Genomic DNA, 20,942 nt, shown 5'->3' on the forward strand with positions numbered 1-20,942 from the left:
ATAACTATCGCAGAGTTGAGCGTAAGGTGGCGACATATCCTTACCAGCTAAGCGAGTTTTCACGAAATACAAGCAGCATGACTTACAAGGGCAACTTGCGCAAGATGTGGTTGTTACCATTTGTCAAATCATTACTTATAAAATGATACTATCTGCTATACGTTAATAGAGGTTAATAAATGTTTTATTTGGACGACCATTCATTGAAGCCGACTGCTCGTCGACCATAACAAAAGCCAAAAAAGTAGATTTTAGCTGGTAAAACACGCAATGGTTGCAATAAGAATCCAGATTTTAGCTACGAGCTAAAATACTAAATTGGCTGAAGTAGTTACGAGGGTTATCGCTCAAGAAAAGAGCAGCTCGCGTGTGGGGCGTCCATTTGAAGCACGACGGAGGCGACGACCAAATGATGTCGTTGGTTTGTGGCTCTAGAATCTATGACAAAAGCTAACAGCAGTTCGATATCAACGAGAAAAAGAAACTAGAGACTGGAACAAGTAGAGGAACACATTATAAGGAGACGCGAAATGGCGACTTGCCCCTGCTATTCCGATCGGTCAAGCGCAGCGTCGTTGTAATTCGCGAGTGCCCCACCCATGCCTCGACATGATCCTAAACAGTAAATATGCATACGTGCATATTGCTGAATTTTTATGTCCTGGTGGTGCTTTGTAGAACGTGCACTGACGATAAAATCGGAATATAGTTCCTTGAATTTAAAATAATTTTGCAGATAAATGCGCCGATACCGTCAGCAGAGAACCCCTTTGAGTTTACTATACGTGGTCAAGGCCCAGACAATATTTGTGTAACACAACTAGTTACAGTGGCCAACTACGAATAATTAATAAACCACGAAGGCTATAATATAATGTTTGCAGGAGACAATAGGTCCTGACTGCATTAACAGGAATGAATCAAGTGATACGAAATACTAATAAATAGCAGGACACGGCCCAGTGTTGTCCTGGAAAATCAATTGCAAACCCACATTTTTCTGTGTATATTTAACCGCTGCTGCTGTGTATTGTAATTTATCAGTGCTACAAATAAATAATATTCAACTTTTTTTACTTTTGGGCAAAATCAAATGCTATTACCTGCGTCTGCGAGGGTATTATATGTAACCAATGCAGTGTGAGCTTATTCATCAAGCGGCAGCCTTTACAAACGGCCGTCACAGATGCCATCTTTATTTAGTTGTCGTCATACCCGTGAAATGGGTTCTCGAAAAACGGGTTCGCTCTTCAGATTTGCTTCGAATTACAGATGGCACGACGACACAAAACGCAAAGCAGCAGTAGGCCCAGCCCCATTTTCAATGACGATATCAATCGCCTATCATCGCGTTTTCATCGCAGCGACTAAGCTGCTTCCATTTCCGAGCAGCCCAATATTGCGGGCGTATCACATCATCAATTAACGACGACTAGTAGTTAAATATTGTTGACTTGACGCCTTATTATATCCGTGTCGCGGACTATTTCCTACTATACACCGTATTATATTTATATGTATATACTATATTAACTTGAACGTATAGTTGTACTTGGTTTAATGGTCTTCCGAGAGGAAGTTATAAAGATCACACAGACTCGATCTAATTGAGCATTCTATACAGTACCTATTGTAATTTAAAATAGAAAAGGCCATCGCTTGCTGGCCTAATTGACGTTAAGACAATAGTCGAATATTAATTAATCCACGTTAATAAATGCACTTAAACAATCGACATCTCTCGAAAAATTCACGACTCTAGAATTTTTCTTTTCGTTTTTGGTTATCTGGGTTGCATGCTGGGTTGTATGTGTCCTTAAAAAAGACGCTACGTAAAAATACGCTTGGACATGTGTTACCAGGTTGCCCGCTAGGTTTCAAACTAAATGTGGTAGTGGTAAACTGAAACCCAAACGTTTCAACTTACCACTACTACATTTTGACATGATGGGCGACACTTTAAAATTGATGTCCACTACAGCTGCGTAAGAATATATACGTGATTTGCCTGTACCGTTTATTGTATTACAGGCCGCGTGTTGCATCCGCCAGTCAACGGTCAGCCAACATGGTAAACAGTCAGAATCCTAATCGTATCGCTCGCTTTTGGGAGCGAAGTACTAAAACAAATATAATATTCCAACGGTCTATCCATTTCAAGCCGGCAGCGGAAAGCTGCAGGAAAGCTCTCATTCCATCGACGGTGAATTATACTTCGCTTAGTCTCCTTGTTGGCAGACCATAGGCCTATAGCAGCTACCACCAGCCGCGGATTTTCTGAGATGCTCCGATGCTTTACCGAGTAAAAACTGTTGTCATTGGCGCGCCTACTACACCCCGACCAACGAAAACCACCGTCTCTCCGTAACTCTGTCCTATTTTAGTGTTCCTACGATTTTGCTGCTTGTATTCGTGTAGCAGATAATAATATAGCCAACTGGAGAACTGTCTCGCGTCGCCCCTGGACTCCTCTGGCAAACGCCGAGAAAGCCCGCGTTCCTGAGTTCCACACACAGAATGAGCACCATTGCCGGCAGCGACAACAACAGAAGCAAGAAGGCCCGCAGTGGCAGCACAAGCTAATTTCAATAAATTCGACACTTTATGGTTGTGATTGGGATGTGGCGACGTTGCAGCAACCGTAGTGATGCTGATGGCGGCAGTCGTAACACGTGTCGCCGCAGAAGCTGGTGCGAACTGTAGAGCAGCTTCTGTTCATGGTATCTGCGATTGTTTGCATGGCGCGATGTTGTCTAAGATTGTTGCCGTGAGGCAGGCGAGAGGGGGGGACTGCTGCTGCTGGCGTATATGTCGGTGGTGTTGTTCATGCTGTTGATGCTGATGCTGATGGTATCTCTGACAGAGCGGCGGTGGTCGTTGAAGAATGTTGTCGACCCAGGATCATGTTGTCTTTGCTGCCGCGTTTCGTCTCCTCTCCTGCTCTCTCTCGCTTCTTTGACGCTACCGGCATCGGCGAGCGGCTTTCTTTCCTTTTGCTGCTGCTGCTGCTGCTGCTCCGGAGTCACCACTGCCTCCGTCGGTGCGCAACAATAAAGGACAACGCCACGCAACGTTCAATGTGTGCACAACGGATAAAGCAAGAGACACACGGACGGACAGAAAGAGGGAGACCATCGACACAACCGCGGCTTTTATTTTGCCAGTGCCCCGATACACGTCAGCCAGCCAGGCGACCAGCTACTTTAGCAACAATCAACAACAACAACCACCGACTGACTTCCCGCTAGATCAGCCGTAAATCACATGCGAAAACAACGGCGGCAGGAGCGCAACATGTGACGCGCATTTCAGCTTGTTCCGATGCCGCACAAACATGAGATTCGCACAGACAGGCAAACATGCCCACACTTCGTACCACATGAATAAAGAAAGCTAGGTGCACACAAGGCCCGGGTCGACGTATGATGCCGGAGCAGGCAACAGCCAACGGGGCGGGCGGTGGCTGTAGTGGTAACTATAGTGATAGCCCACAGGGGTACGGGAAATGATGTCGAGACCTGGGACAGCAGCAGCTAGGAATACGTGTATATTTTCATTTCATTTAAATTTTAGCGCGCAAAAACAACTAACTCTCGTCATCCTGCGGATCTTTCTCCAGCTATTCCGTTTATATGATTCCGTCTTCTTTGTCTTGTGTTTATTCTATCTCTCAGTGTCTTGTCTTTGGCGACCGCCAACTTCTTTCTAAAGCGTTTGGTTTCTTTATCTGGTCTACTGCTCGCAGTCAAACAGTATCATTAACGAGGCCAAACATTGACTTGGGCACTATTTCTGTTACGGAGCAAATCATATGGCCCATCATAGGGTCGGTCGTTCATTGCCAGAGGTTCGAGCCCTTCTACGCTCGTAGACCATTTAAGCGGCACACGGTATCGGACGAATATTTAAAAGTAGGCACTATAAAATAGCCATCATCGTGCTTATTCCACATTTATTCCCAATGTGCCTGTTTATGCGCAGGTAGACTGAATATTATACAACTACAACCGGGATCATGTTAATAACGTAACGATAGCTTGAAACAATGAGACGCTTTGAAAGCTGATACAGCAGAGCGAAGAACGAAGAAAACCGAGATCCGGTCCAGTCAGAGTCTGACATGAGTGAAAATACTGAAATAGGCAGCCACAACGAGCTCTTCGAATAGACGTTTCCCTAGGGCCCAACCCAGTACAGGCGTACATATATAGCCTAACAGAATGGCAGCAACGTAAGCCGCTAATACTTCTCTTTACTGCCGCTATCTCGAGAAGAACGCATGCCGCTGGGCCACGCTTTTACGCCTGCTTTCCCGAGCTCGTCGTACTTCGACTTGCCCCGCAGCTCTCAGCGTTCCTCCCCTATAAATCCCACTAGCCAGTCAAACTCTCCCCGATCCTGGGGTCGCCCTCATTGCGATTCGACGGGCGATCGTCCACCAGGTCATCGGGCTCCATCGGAGGACGAAGGAGATGATAACGATGATTATGATTACGATAGGTTCATTTTTCGCTGTTAATCATGCTGACTAGCTTTGAATAACCGCACAGTCTCATGCAATGGATGTTCGGACGCAAAGAATTCTAAAGTAAGCTGCTTTCAGCCTGTAGTCTCTATAATGTGTCCAGTGCACACACTGCTAGCTAAGCAGGCTATAATAGAAATGGCAGCAATCGAAGAGAATAACGGAAATGGCGAACAGAATTAAGGCCAAGAGGGTGTATGGATTTTTCGGCTTGCTCACGCAGGCATAAGCCACATCGAATAAACCCAGAAGGCCCAAATCTGCGCTCACTTTTTCCAGTACTGCATCTGATCCATAGCAACCTCCTTGTCGCTAATAATAACAAAAAACGTTTTCTATTATTTACACTTGGTTGGATCCACACTGATTAAATCATGCGATTAACGATGTCATACTGATGTGTTAGAGCGCGCGAATCCGCAAACCGTTGTAGCCTTTTTCGCTTCTATCAACTTTACCAGGCTTGCTCTTGCCAGACTAATTGCAATGCAGATGCATGTAATACATGCTATATCTCGTAAACTAGCTTGTGAATATTGGGATCAGACTTCGATGGTTCAACAACTCGGTCATCGATTGCGTATCTGCTATACTTATAATATGCTACTATGTGCGTGAGCATGAAATATCTCTAGTCCGGAATCTGGCGTCGTCGACAGCGAAGTCAACAAACGATGTTCCGGACCTACGCGGATACGCATGGGTCGACCGGCACTCGAGCAACGCCGTGGTTACGCGTACAGGCGCTAAATCGGTCCAATGGGACCACACATACATCTAACCATGGCGGTGAAGGGTTTTAGGTTTCACTCGCACCTCTAACAGCATAGCAAGCGCAACAGTAACTCCACTAACGTCGTTTCATCTAAAAGCCTGAGAGGTTCTAGCTGGTCTACACGAGCTGGATCTTCTTGTCCAGCGGCTGTTAGTAGTGGGTCGGATTTACAACAGCCAGTCAGCTAGCCAGCGAACAGCCTAGAGAGCTTGAGACGGCCGCCCCTTAACCACTGCCGAAGATAAAGGCGATTGCAGGTAGGTGAAAAAGAAGGCACTAGTTAGTCGAGACGTGAAGCAATGGGATCTCAATTCGACGTGCCTCGATGACTGGGTCGTCGCAGCTGGGATGGCTGCTATCATCACCACTTCAACCGCTACCGACGCGTTGTTGACTCGCCGCCCGGTTGAACGGCTGGTGAGCTTGCAGTCGCGCTGGCTGAGAACATATAGACTTCCGATAATCACCGAGCAGTGCCGCTCAACCAAGTGGCAGACCAACTGGGGTCGACCACCAGGAATGCTGACCTGGGTCCCACTGGGATTACCATTACTGCTCCGATCGCCATTGCCAGAGGTATTTAGTGCGACGGATGTTTGAAACGCCTCAAGTCGTTTCGCTTGCCTTCAGTTCACTACTACCAACTCGTGAGTATATTAATGGCAAGGCGCAAGAATAACGGCACAATCGGCGAAATTGGGTCGATCCTGCGCTTTACTCAATCGTTCTTCACTCTCACGGACTCATTCTGAGAGCTGCTCATTAGTCTGACTATCTGGCCGCCGGCTTCGCTGGTAAACTTGATCCACCTGGCCCCCACGACGCAGGAGCGTTATCCACTATTTTAGCTCCTTTAGCAGCTTTGCCACTCTACCGGCCATCTGGGCTAATTCTTGGTGCCAACTTTATGGGACATAGAGTGCGGCGAAGTTCACTGCCGATTCTTTTTGGCTTCAGCCTCACCCCGGTCGTGAACAACAGTCGGCAACGGCGGCCTCGATCAAAGTTTTCGTAATTCCCTATCGTCACAAACGACAAAATGGCTGACAGCCATCAGCAAGGTATTCTTAGCCAGCGACGCCAGCAGTCACTTTCCGATCACTATAGAATTATCGATTGTGCTGCTTTCCATAGGATCGAATTTATGTAACGCACCAATCTACCCACAGACCATTAGGCTACCGCAGCACAACAATCTGGCCGGCGGGCGTGAAGCGTCGACTGGCCTCTTTACCCACTGAGCCACTCGTCGGACTGACCGCCCACCGTACGTTCGTCCATCCGTCCGTCCGTCCGTCCGTACGTCTCTCTCTCCCTCCATTCGATATCAGACCTAACTCCCGATCGTCTACTTATTTCCACTGTTTCACATCCGATCCCAAAAAGGAAAAACTAGGAAAAGAAGGAGGAAGCTGACGGTAACGACAGCGAAAACCTGCGACAAAAAAAGGAACTCGAGGAGGATATCGAAGAGAGGACTTTTGTCAATCCGTTTGTAGCTCTTTTATAGTGAGACAACAGGTTGAGCTCTGATTAACTTGCTGTTGGACAGATGAGAGCCCACAATGCGGGATTCCATGATCAGCATCAGAAAGACTGACGTCTGTGGCGCCTGCTACATAACCGGCACCGTATGCTAGTTATAATCAAAGCAATGGCGGTTACCCTGGACGCGGACACTGGCGCTTGGCACCCGCCATGAGTCAGCGCACTTATCGAACACGAGAAGACTATTCAGTCCAGTTCCTACGCATTGCTCTATCTAGCTACTGTTACAACTGTATTTAATTGCAGCCGCGGTACCCGGCTGCGTACGTGTCTATCCACAGGTGTCATTCGCTGTCTTTCTTTCGTTTCGTCGCCCGCACTATTTTCCCTTTTCTTCATCTCACTGCGTATTTCTCTGTTCATTCGGTCGTCCTTATTTGCTATGGACATATCGGTCCTCCTTTATCTTCCCATGTATTTTTGTCTTGTTTGTCGTTCATCGTCTCATCCGCGCTTTATTCTCGACTTTACTGTCGCTGGTGGTCGATTGCTGCGCCAGTCGTGGCTGTGTTCATCGTCCCGTCTCTCTGCGTATGTTTCAGGCTGTTGCGGATGTGTACGCGCGCGACTGATAGTTGACGCGCGATGTTGTTGGAAGCAAGCGAATCGAGTTGGACCGAGACGAGTTAACAGAGCCAGGCAACGCCTCGGAGTGTTTTTCTCTCTGCGCATCAATCGCAGTCCCGTCTCCATGCGTCCGTCCGTCTCTCTCTGCGGCTTCCATGCCTGACCTACTGACAACAGCTAGCAAGAGACAGATATTGTTGCAGCTCGTGCTGCTTGGCAGAATCGGCTCAGCGACATATAAGTCTGGGCTCTTCGTGGAGGCCATGCCGAAAGTCGAACGTCGTGCCCGTAGGGAAGGAAAAGGGTCCAGCATAAAACGAAGGCCCATCCAAAGCAGCGTCGGAACAACACAGGGCTCAAGTCGACAGTTTACCGCCAGTGAACCATGGGGTAAGAGCAGCGGTAGTAGCAGCATCTAGGCCAAACAAGCCAATGGACTCAGTCATTCAGTCACTGCGAATGTCTAGTCGTAGATGCATGTGACTTTTGCTAAAAAATAAATGCATGTACTGCTATATGTATCATAAGTATGTTCTACCACGTATGCTTTTTATTTATATATAGATAGACAGTTTGTGAAACCCTCGAACAGCACGTCTGCCTGTCCGTCACCCTGTTTGTCCCAGATCTTTTTCTCGCTGACTGAGTCCATTGGTTCCTCCGTTTCGCCCCCGCCGCTGCCGCGACAGCCACCGTCTTTCCATCTTCATTTTAACAAACCTTTTCATCGTCGAGATCTTTCCGCAGGGCATTGCCGATAGAACAACAGGCCTTATATTGAGTGAGCAGCAGCCGGCGTGAACGCAGAGAGCGTCACGCATCTGCCACCGCCACACAATAACACTATGGCAGCACCAGGAAAGCTACGACCCGGTCCCATGGCTCTAGCAACGGCGACTGGTTCAGACAGGCGTCTTCGCACAATCAGCCTATGACTGAGTACTCATTGATGACGCTGCGGCCGCACTAGTGCGCCATTACCAACCGCTGTTTGTAGCAGTAGCGGCAATGGTGGCTCGCTTTCTTCGCTGGCCTCTCGCCCCAGCCTTCCTCCGTTCTCCTCTTCGCCATTCTCGACTTTGATCTGTAGTGTACTCGAACTGGTTGGTGTGTCATTATTTTTTCTCTGCCGTGTGCTGTTGCGGCAGGCGAAGCTTTTTCTAGCAAAGCGCACCTCCTTTCAGTCTTGGATCTAGCGCAAAGCTGCCGCAGGCGTCGTGTTCGACGAATTGGTAAACCGCCAGTCAACGTATCACAAGACGACTATTGTATCACGTGCATGCGCCGCTCTACTTCTGCTACAGTTAGTACCAGCTATAGTGATCTACCAATTAATATAGAAACCATCATCGAATTTTAGCCGATAACGTATATGTATACAAATCCATGTATAGACATGTAGACTGCATTGCAATACTGATAATATTATGGTTCGATTAACTCGACTAGTGGTAATTTTTCTTTCTTCCCAATAACTGCAAGCTATGCGCAGACATGTAATGATGATAGCAGTTATAATGAAAGTATAATAGTAATAAAAGCAGCGCCAGCAGCAGTTGGAAAGCAAGTACGAGGCTTATCGTCGAAGGGCCGCCGCTGGCTGCACACCTCACAACCTCACTAGACGCACCCAATCCAACTCAATCTAACCTTTTTCTTGGCCATATTTACACTCCGCGGCATTTCTCTTCTCAGATCTTTGCTCCACCCCAGCAGCTCCCCAAATATCCCTTGCCGTCCTATCCTCCTCGTCTTACCCACCCCTATCCCCCAGTAGAGTGGTGGTAGACCTTCTAAGCAGCAACAGCAGGCAATGACCAAGTTAACCGTAACAGCCAAATCCAATACAATACCATTAGCAGTTGGATAGTTGCTGCGTACTGCTTCTTTTGGCGCCGCTACCGTCGCTGTTTGAGTCGAAAGAAATGATGACTCAGCTCGTCTAAGTGCGACGGCCTAGCATTTTTATTACTATTGGTTCAACATTTGTTTGCTTCGCTGCTCCATCTTTTTCTCTCGCTCGTTTTCGGCTGCTGTCTGCCTGCCTGCCTGCCTGCATCGGTCTATCGGTGCCCTTGTACCCCCCCCCCCCCCCCTTTTCCTTCTCTCTGTGTCCGTATGTCAATGTATCTGTCGCGTCTGGCTATTTTCCTTGGCCCTTCCTCGTTGTCCGCTGACGCCTACAGGCCGTTTGGTCAGGTCGCCGCTGCCGCTCCAACCGCCTCACATCGTTTTGCTTGGTCGTTCACTCGACCTGGCGGGTGACTGTCGATTGTCGATGCCCGTTGCTTGCTTGGTCACCCGGTCGCCCGTCTATCTGCTTGTCGCATCTCTGCGTGTCCTACAAGTTACGAGAGCTACGCGCTGTTGTTGTCGCTATAGCAGTAGGCGCTCCCTGTTGTCGCTTGCGCACACTCCAGTGACGGGAGCGGGCTTGATCTTTCTCATCCTAGTCCTGGCTCTTTCTTCTACTGCTTGTTCGTCTCATCTCCTTCGTCCTTTTCGCCGTCCTCGACATCGTGGTCGCTGCTGTCGACGATGTCGTCATGGTTGTCGCTATCGCTGTCGTCGTTGTCGTTATCATCTTTAAGGGAAAGATGGAGGTTGGGACTACTTTACTAGCCACTGGTCGCGACCCTGGCCGGCCTGGTCACCCTCGGTGTAACGCTACTTTTCCTCTATTGAGCGGACGACAAGCAAACGAGAGCGACGAGGAGGAGCGACCAAGCTTCCCGCAGGCAGCTCTGCTTGCAGCTTTAGCTGGTGCTCCTTGCCGCTGTCGCTCTTTCCGAATGCACCCGACCAAATACTGAGAGCGGCCGATCGCTGCTACACTATACTTCCACGGGATTCACTAGCCCGCCAGTAAGGACCAGCATATAGACACACACGACATCCAGCAACGGCATCGTAGGACCGGCCTCAGCAGCGGCGTCAGACATGCCGGACATCTGTCGAACGCCGCGTTACTCATCGAAGAAAGGAGGCTCGAATCCTGGTCGCTTCGCAGCCGGCTGCGGGAGCCGATCGCTGTCCGAGTCCGGCAGCACCACAGACTGGCCAGTATACAGTCTACTATGGCACTAGCTATGATCACTGCCGCCGCCGCCGCCACAGTCTCCGTGATACTGCTGCTGTTGATTCTCGCTCTCGGCCATCGTCTATCTACTGATGGCTAAGCGCCGAACCAAGCGACCACTATTGCGGCCATCTCGGGCTAACCATTAATGAACGCCGTGATCTATGGACGCATGCTTGGCTACAATCGCCATTCTGGCGTTGTTCAGCTACGCTCGCCAGTGCTGCTGCTGGCGGCCGCTACGGTAGTGGTAATCGTGTGGGCCACAACCCCAGGCGGTATAGCTATATATGTGAATGTTTATATCTGAGCGTTGGTTCGTGTGCCTGCGTGCGGATATCTAGCTAAGTGTGAGCCTTCATTTTCCTCTATGTCTCCGGGCATCTATATCGGAGCGTTGTCGTTCCCAGCTAGCGCGGGCGCCGCCGCCGGCGGTTCCACTGCTAACACCAAGTGCTGGGTCGCCGCCTCGTCCCCAAATCGGCGAAAAGCAGAAGTCCGACTCAGACCCCAACCGCAGACCACAATTAATGCAATGCCTTGACTGGACCAGCCATGTCACCAATATGATGCCATCATAGTTCCCTAATGCTTGGCTCAATCTAAGGAGGCCTCTGCTAAACTATAACACAATAGTAAGTTGCCGCATTCGCGGATGCAGCTCCCAGCGTCTACTAACTAATCTTTCTCTTTTCCTATATTATAGAGCTCGTTGAATCAACCCATCTAACGCAGGAAGAACGCGCACTTCAATGTATGGAACATTTTGAGCCTCAATGTCTCATTCTGCTTGAGTTTGGGTACCAGCCTGTATATCGTACGTATCTTTGCACATACATAGTAATACAGTGTTATTATTGTTGTACTAATAAATGACAAAAAGAAAGATATTCCGAAAAAGAAATGTTCGATTCCGTTCAAAACTATAGTACTGCTGGTTCTGTTGTCTCTGTTGCAGGCACTATTATCGACTAAGGGAGCCTATTTTTTTTAATTCGTCTTCACAAAGGAGTAAGTGCATTAGAGTTAATTACGACACATCCTCAAGAGATCAGTTCTTCTTCCTCGAAATACACCCGTGCGTAGCCTGCTTCGAAAGGTAAGTCTCTTTCACATCTAGTGAGACACACAGCTTTCCGACGCCTCTCTGCCCTACTACTTTACAGTATGCGCTTTCTCGTCTCTTACAGCCCGGCCTCCAACTGCCGCTATTCCAGCCACTGATGCCACTGTCCATCGTTACTTCGTTTCGAGACTTGCAGACACGCCAAACGGGAAACAGGTCGCTTTCGGAGGATATCTTTATCGACGGACGAGGTCCTCGGAGATTCTCTAATTGCCATCAACGGTCGTCGGTGTCGTCGTCGTCGAGCTGATCGCACCGGTCAATCCATAGCGAGGCGGACTGGAGGGCACCGACGAGTGAAGTGCCACCGCGACAACGAGAAGACAGTCATTTGAGACAATCAGGACGGCCGAACAGGAACTCCATGACTCCGCCGTACGCCAGCTTCATACAGCAATAGGAAAAGTGCGCTTTGCAGCTGGTCGCAGTGCTGCCACCCCTGCTGTACCACTAATTCAGCTTCAAATCAGCACCGAAGAGTTAGACACCGATAGGGTATGGACTTAGCTGGCTAGCAACACGGTGTCACTTTTCGACTTCTTTGACGTTAATTCTCGCTGTTTTTTTCCGCCTTAGTCCTTTTCTTTTTCATGGGAAGGTACGGATGACATTGGGGCCAGATGAACCTTTCGGCAAATCCTGTACAGTCGAATCCAAGTCCGCCTGATTCGTACGGACGTGTCCTGCATATATTGTATGTCCAGCGGTAGTAAACAATACGATTGAATTGAAAGGAAAGGCAACACAATGCGCAGCATGTCCGTCATTGCAGAAGCTCTTGACACCGTTATAAATTAGTATTAAATAATGATAGTAGACATTTGGCAAAGTTAAATCGTAGCTCTTCACTGCGGATAAGCTCGCTAGCCATCTGTACATATTATTATACTGTAATTATAGGCAGTTCCTTTTTTACCTTAGTAACAAGTCGGATTAGATATGCTTCGAGCTTTCGTAGCCGGTGTGCCCCAGTTAGGATCATGCATATTTTATTCGGTGAGTAAGCTCTGACTTAATCCGTTTGTGGTAGCAGTGATGTCGTAGTTTCCCCGGAGACGTATCATCGTACTGCTGTTACCTAGCTTGCTTCACTTGAAATTTTGCGGACTAGGTTCCTTAGCTAGGCATAGCTTACCAATTTGAATTATGAAAATGACTCTTTCCACTTGTTTCCTTGCCAGCCTATCCCAGCGTCCATGGCGCCAATTAGAAGCGCGTAAAGTAAACAGCTACGAGTTGGTGTTGTTTAGCTTCGAAGCAACAGGATCGCGCCCGCGGCAGCAGACTTTTCTATCTTATTTTACTTCCAGAAGCCTCTTTTTAATGTTAGCAGCGGATATCGCTGGTTCTTTCTCGCCCTTAGAGCTCGCAGTAGTCAGGGTAGAGACCGTGCACAGCAGAGAGGTTAATGCGAGGAATACGGTACCATTCCGCCATGCTACTACTTTACGCTCTCCAGCGGCTTTTCTCAAGATGTCTGTGGTGTCTTTCTAGATCTGCGTTCAGATGGACTGGCTGTTCGACCAGATCCTCGGCCAATTCGGCTTCACAGAGCCGGCTACACCCTCTAAGCCGACCCGATCATTTTGAACGTCTGCCAATGCGCAACTAAACCTCATCAATAGGTGCCCTGATATAGGACGCAGTTCGAGCCTGTAACTGCTATTGCTTTGCTTCGCCGGCAGACTCGCTCGTACGGCTGGAGAGGCTGTGTATGGGAAAAAAATCACCGAATCACCCGTTATCATACTCATCCGATTGAGTTCACAACCACACGTACCAGCGTGCGATTGAATCGCTGCTGAACCGGCGACGGCCATAGCAGTTGCCGTTGGTGCCGGAGATGGTAGTTGTGATGATCATGCTACCGCTGCTGCCATGTTTGAGATCAGCGACGCTGCGCGCCGTACCAAACAACACACATTTCTTGCCGGATGAACCCGCCTCGAAACAGACGAACTGCCATATTATTGAGTAGTTCTCTCAAATCGTGCCGCGCTAAGCCCGGCCGTTAACCAAGTTAAGCCAAGCCACAAGTATGCAACGTACGGATGAAAATCATAGACCAAAGAGAAAGCGCGTTGTTAACGCCTGCTGCTTGCACTCGATCTTTCATAGATATAATAGATTTGATTGTAGAATAGAATAATAGCTACTTGAATATTAGCCGTTGAAGGTCGCACGACCGACATTGTGCAAAGGGCCAACATATCTTGAAAAGTCTATATCCAACTCTGATCTTTAAGGATATCGCGCCGTCTCTTCAGATGCGCTACGGGCATTAATTCATACACCTACACAGACGAGACCGTTAAATGAAATTTCAGTGTAGTCACAGCATTATTTGGAAAAATAGCACTGCTTCTTTACGCGAACCCTCTAGCAAAAATATCTATGTCCGCTATTTCCCAATAACCTATGAACCGAATGAGCGGACAGAGATACGGCACATCGACAACAAAAACGGGTTTGATATAATCTTTCTTTTCCTGCATATGTTCCTTGTCCAGATTTGAGAGTCACACTGGCAGCTTACCAGCGCCGCCATTATTATTACAGCGGAGCGTGCGATTTTCCCTCCGCTTTTTCGATCATGTTTTGACTCTGCTATGGTGACTTTTGCTGTTACTGTTCCTGCGGCCGTTGCTGTTGCTGCAGCGCTGATCCTCGTCGGTGTAGCGACATGTAAACTACCCAGGGGGCGAGAGGCCCCGAGATCCGTCATCCCAACACAAGCTTTTTTTGCCTACCGCCAGGGCGAGAGAAAGGGAGAGAGAGCGAGCGCGGAAAGAGATTCAGTACCAACTGTCTTCATGTATCTCTTTCAGCGTGTTTATCGGTTCTCTCGTTATGTCAGGCTGATTTCATTTGGATGCTTACTTTCCATCTATATATCTACATACATATTTACATATGATATCGGGTCGTGCGTATGTATGTCCGCTCCGTTAAGCAGTTCTCGGCCTCGTCTGTTTTGATCTTTTTGACTTTTTTTTTTGCCGAGAAACAAAATCGCAACAACAGTCACGTTACAGTCACAACGATAAAAAAAAAAGCGTGCCATAATATATACTGGAACAGTTCTGCGTCCGTAGCGTCGCAGTGTTTATTGTACACGTCTTTATATTTGGTTTAGCAGTTTTCTGGGCGCATTTGCATCTACTCGTAATCTGTTTGAATCGGTAAAAAGGCACTGGTAGAAGGCCATTAGATAATTCAACAACAGGAACCGTAAGATGATGCCAAGCATTAACGCTAGCACGTATTAGTAGTACTAGTAGAAACGGCAGCAGCAGAAACGGGTCGTAACGATAAAGAGGTCTGACTGTTGACTATCGTCGATGCTGATATTGCTGAAACATTGGTGTGATCGTCCGTCCATGCAGCGTCATCGTGCTCGCGTACTTGATGCGGCGGTACCGTTTGTTAACAGGTCAATCACGCGCAGATTGCAGTCTGCGGAGGGTGCCCACTGCTCAAAGATGACCACTTGAACAGATATCTCCGCGTAGTTAAGTGTCGCGCGGGTTAGCTTGGTTCGACTGCGACTAACTGAGATTGGCCGATGCTTTTCACCCTTGCCGCCGGCCATGTCCTGTCCTAGGCTTCGGCAACTACAGCCGCAAACGACGAAAAGGCTATTTGTAACTCTACCAACTCCAGCCGTTGCCGCTGCGGCAACAGCAGCTTCTTCTACACCCGTAGTGATCGTATACAGTTTCTAGGGCTCATCGAACCTTCGAGGGACCGACCAACGGCAGACGAGCGGGCAAGGCCTGGCTAGAAGAACAACTGGTTTTTCTGGTGTCAGCAGAATCACAAACCTCATTGTTATCGCAGATAAGCAATAGTCATCGTCATTGCAATTGCCTCTATTGCATTGGCAGTCCGATCTAGTAGAAATGACGGCGCTAGCCCTCATTATCCTTATAGCGCAGTTTTTCCGGCATCTTTTATCTTTTTTAGTGCATGAGTCGCGTACACGCTCACGCACGAATCATGCAAACAGGCAGATAGAGCCCGGCAGAGAGAAAGACGGCACCGAATGCACACCCAGCCATGCGTGATAGTACTAGACGCGGTAGGGCTCATTTAGCCGAAAGTCTCGTGATGGTGTTAGCCTCGTTAATGGTTTTAGCCTCCTGCTGTTGTAGACAGAGATCATACCACCGCAGCAGCAGCAGCAGCAGCAGCAACAACAGCATCAGTCGTGGCAGCTTTGCTGTCTGGTCGGCGCGGAGGCGGTTTCGCCTGCCTCTCGCTGAGTCCACAGGAGTGTAGTGAGGCCCTCGGCGCTAGCTCTCTAGCTTGAAGAGCGCGGGCTCAGTGATTTATTCGAGTTATGGTCTCGCAGCCGTCGCCGTATGCCTGCTACATGGCTGCTATATGATGCCGTTCCGTAAGCCGTTCATTCGTTTACTGGTTTTGCTCGTTCGAACGCGTCCTTTCCTTCTTTCACGACTTTACTTTGTTTTCTATAGTCATCTCTCTTGGCCACGGGCAGAGATTGTATGGTCGCGACCATGGCCAACGCTGGCTCGACGAGTCGCGTTCGTACGGAAACTCAGACAGTCTTTGGGTTCGAACGCCTGGGCAATTGGCGTATTCGAGCAGCCCCGAAAACCGCGTCTACGACTGTAGCTGTTGCGGTCTACGATAAGACCAATTTACGATGACGCCAAAACCGGCGTTCACGGCACTCGAATGATCAATATCTGCAGGAAAAGTAAGGATAAAGCAAGAATTCTGAGACGTATGAGAGTAGAAACGAGCGACGACTTCCGTATAGGGCCGGTGGTAAGACGCGGACATACGCATATACAAGCAGACGCAAGCTAGCCTGGGCACGCTTGTTCCCCTTGGCCCGGCAACCCGGTTATTGCTGCTTAAAAAGCTATGAATTGCCTGTGCCAAACGGCGCTAACAGTGGACATATTGTACAACAGATAGAGCGGCCATTAGCCAGACTATGATATTAGTCCGTGTGGATACATTATGCAAACAAAAACAATATCGAGTTTAAATAAAATATGATGACCGGCCGACAACACGCGATAGACAACAACTATTGCCTACAAACAGCACAAATGAAGTACACAACTTGTTATCTGTTTAACATCACACAGATACACGTTCAGTTAGCGACTCAATAGGAATGTAAATGGACTGATTGTGTAACAAGTGCCTGCCGTTCGTAGAATTTCTATCTAACGTACTATGCTCGGCCGCATCCTATCCACAATGGAAATGACGACCCATTATAATCTGTTTCGTTGCATTCCAGCAACTAGCCAGCAAAAATTAACGTGACGATTCCTCAAGTCCTACTGGCACTTCTTGACGTTGCCCTTAAAGTCCTTTCATATCGAACGGACTGTAAAAACATCTCTCAGCACACAGGCTAAACAGATAAATCGCTGTGAAAGACAACGAGGGACGAAGAGTGATAGAGCGAATATGCAAAGCTTATTTACGAAGGTGGTTAAGTTACGCTGCTGGTGGTGATGCAGGTAATGCAAGTGAAGCTGATTGGTGATGCTTGGGGCGTATTTGCGCGTTCCGGCGTTGTTTGCACCCCCCGCTGATCTCAGGTGTGCGCGAAAGGTTTTGCGGTATGGTGCTGCTTCTTTCATACCGACTGTAAAAGTAAAACGTGGAAATGCTGTAAGCTGACTCTCCGGTGGCTGGGCGGGCTGGTTCACAACGAGCGGGTAAAAGTGAAAAGGCTATATAAATAGAGAAGATGAAAATGAACGAAAAGCTTCGAATCGAGCTGAAAAAAATGCACTTTGCGGGGATAGCAAGAGAACACACCAGGTGGCGGCACTGGTTGCACTCGTATATAGTAAATTTAGTGATAGATAATACTAGTTGAGGCTGTATTCTCCAGGTTTAGCCGATCTCCAGTTCTAGGTGACTGTAAGCTGAGCCAAACCTATCCAAATTACCCTAAAAGACAATGCCACTCGGGAGCTCTACCCAGTTTCGATGAGACTTCTATGATCGAGCAGGTGCGATAGCATCTTCGAAGTGTAATGCCAACTCTTTGACGATCTCCGACCGGCTCGATATTAGCCACTAAAAGGACTCGCACATCGAGCATTGCTGATAGAATTCCAGCAACGGCAGAGGGACGAAAGGGGATTGGGGGTGGAGGTGGTAGTGGGGAGTCGATTCTGAACTAGTGCTGCTGCTATTTCTACTCAATCCGAAAGAACTGAAATCTGAACACCGTGTGGCTAGCTGGGTCCAGTATCATGCGGATGCAGCGGCGCGAGCGTAGCTTGTGTCGCCGTTGGTTTTCTAAGAACTGAACAAAAACAACAGAAAACGGAGCTTGCGAAGCCACCCCGATGTCGGTGTAGCAGGCACAGCAACAAACAAAAGCGCACTCTTACAGATCGACCCAGTAGACGACCCACACATTCAGCAAGCACGCCATGTTCACTTGTGTGATTGGCACCTGGTTGCGAAGACGGAGTAGGCTAGCTAATCGCAGGCAATTGTAGGAGTAGGTAGGTAGGCAATGTCATCGCATCGTTGTCTGCATAGCGTATGCTCTCTAGCCCTTCGTTTCTGTAAACGGTGCAATCAGGTTTAGCAGGGATGAGTGAGATTTTATGGGGATGGCGATAGGATGCAGAGGCGGAACACGGCTGATGATCGAGTGATGTGCCGATACGGTCTGGTGTGTGAGTGCCAATGGCGCGGTGTTAGGTAGGTGTGTATTGAAGCCGACATCAAGGGCCCGTCAACGCGTCACCAAACGACGTTGCTTGCTGTTGACTTCAGTGGTGGTAGAGGGGCGACGGTAAAGGTAGTAGTTTTACGCTCGTAAGAGCAGCAGCTCGATAACGTAGTTCAGTGCTGACATTTTGCACCTTTTGGCGACAGCTTTACTGCATCATCTGAGCGGCTGAAAGGCGGCACGCGCACTTTCATCGGCACCCAGCTGCCGTAGCCTTAGTACCTTAACGCTAGGTATCACCAGCACGCTGACAGAAAAACAGACTGCGATGCTCATGACTGTCTAAGCTACAACGCAGAATCCACTACCAAAGTTTTCTGTCCAGGTCGCCTGGTGCATAGCAGTTCCTATAATGTCATCATCACGTAACCGTCTACGTAGTGGGGGGGGGGGGGGAGCAGGCAGACGTAGAAATGGACGTATGGGAATGGATATGGATATTAGCGCGAGCAGTTGTATATATATATATGTATATATATAACACAATAATCTGGTCAATTAATCCACAAACCCTCTACTGTTGATCGTCATTTAACAGGCCGACATAAAACTTGCCCAAGTCGTTATGTTGAAGTTCCCCCTAGTAATGAAGCTTCTGTCTAAGAAAACCAAGCTAACGCCAGGAATTACTCTCCTAGCCACGGAGACACAGCCATGTCAGAAGAAACTTCACAACAGATTGAGATTGTAGAGTAGCAGCAGCCGTTGCGGTAACGGTAGCCGTGTCCAAATCAAACAACGATGGAGACTGTCATTAAGTCAGCGACGCCGATGATGCCGGCCAATAGGAGGAGTCAACTATTGCGAGGCATCAGAACTTCATACAGCTCATCTGCATCGACCGGATCTTCTTCATCATCTGCACCATCACCATCGTGTCCATCATATTCCTATTTATGAGAATATTGTTATCGTCGGTAGTTGCTGTTATTGTTGATTATGTTAATGACGCTGCTGACGATGACGATGTCACCAGCACTAGCAAGGTACTCTCGTGTGTGTTACCTGCTTGATCTTGTCGTCAGTCACTCAGTGTGAGTGAGTGAGCGAGTCCTCCTCAGAATGAGCTAAAAAACAGGCACACAAGGCAGCACCTGTTCAGCGCCGTAAGATGAAGGCTGCTGCCGCCGTTTCTGCAGTGGATACTGCCTTTTCTGCTGCGTGTGCTTCCTTACTGGCCGACTTGGCCCAACAGTAGCGGACCAGCAGCGACATCGCCAATCACGGCGATAGCACTAACAGCAAAAAGCCGCTACGACTAGAATCAGCCGGTAGGTATATCGTCGAGTTCGGGACCAGCAGCTGATCAAACATGGGCTGTTCGCGCTGGTCTACATCCGCGGGACGCCGTCAAGGCAAGCAATGAAAAGGCGGCGGCTCGATCCGACAAGCCCGAAAAGACTCGAGTGCGCGACCCCTGACTGACCGTGTAAGTAAGTATTACAAATAACTACCTCGCTATTGCCGCTAACTACGGCACTAGCGGCTGCAGGGGTATCGACGATAACAACAATACCATTCGCGCGTCACCCTAAACGACACCAGAATGACTGGCTGTCAACGGCTTGGTTGTTCCCTCGCGAAATGGCTCCCGAGTCAACGCTTAGCTTGTACGCGTTGTGTCGATGACGGCACCAGCTAAAGCCTTCAGCAGCGGAAGCGGCTAAACAACACTCCGGCTTGGGCCACTCGCCTATATTCAAGCGTCTACTAGTTTCGTTTAGTTCGAGGGTGAAGAAGGTCCGTTTACATAGTAATTGATTGATAGCGTTACAGTGCATGACTTCGTCAAGATATAGGCTAAACAAAATGCCTAATATAGGCTTGATTAAAGTGTGCATCAATTGTTCGTTGAGTTCGACGCCATATGCTGACAGAATTATTTTCTATTACATATTTAGACTTTTTACGAATGTCATTTATGTGTTATGGCTTTCATGTTTATGTCTGCCCACATTCTAGACTGTAGCAAGAGAAAAAATAACGACGGGATTTTTATTATTCGCTTATAAACCGACTTCAATGAGACATCTCGGTGTAGGTGAAGGTACAGTAACAACAAACGATCAAAAAAAACGAAGATTTTTCTCCATTTGGAGAGGCGCAGCGAACCAGCGACGCGGTTCATTTAGTGACCTTTGCCTACGTACTAGTGGCGCCCAGGGTAAATGCTGCACTCTCTATGCTGTACCACGTCTATTCGTGCCTGCCGGTGGCGTTATTGTTTACATTAATGTTAGAACGAACGTATTTTCGGCAAACTCTCCATACACAGACACACGCACGCACGCACGCACGCACGGCAGCAAAAACGACAGCAGCGCCAGTTCGCACAAGAACAAACACACTATCCTTCTATCAAACGCGTCATTATCCATCGTCATGGAATCACCCGCCACGCGGAAAAACGATGTGCCTGGCTCTATAACCTGTTATTGGCACTCGATCAGCTCACTGCTTTTCAATAGCGAGCTCTTGTTCACAGTCTCAGCCTCGTGACCAGGTCGATACGACCGTCAAAATATTCGCGTCCGACCTACGGGCATACCTGGACTATCACTAAGCGCCAGCCAT

At 48.5% G+C, this 20,942-nt stretch overlaps 1 protein-coding gene and 1 long non-coding RNA gene across 9 annotated transcripts in view; one reads left to right on the forward strand and one right to left on the reverse strand.

The window, feature by feature from the left end:
* zfh2 (Zn finger homeodomain 2) overlaps nucleotides 1-20,942 on the reverse strand; it is a 62,708-nt gene that overhangs the window by 26,791 nt on the left and 14,975 nt on the right. The gene's annotated exons all lie outside the window — the stretch shown is intronic.
* On the forward strand, nucleotides 9,660-15,720 carry LOC147758790 (uncharacterized). Its single transcript, XR_015320380.1, has 3 exons — nucleotides 9,660-11,311; nucleotides 11,453-11,593; nucleotides 11,685-15,720. It is a non-coding gene; the product is annotated as an uncharacterized LOC147758790 (long non-coding RNA).

This window comes from Varroa destructor, unplaced genomic scaffold (assembly GCF_002443255.2).
Source record: "Varroa destructor unplaced genomic scaffold, Vdes_3.0 BEIS01000001.1, whole genome shotgun sequence".
NCBI classification, from domain to species: domain Eukaryota; kingdom Metazoa; phylum Arthropoda; class Arachnida; order Mesostigmata; family Varroidae; genus Varroa; species Varroa destructor.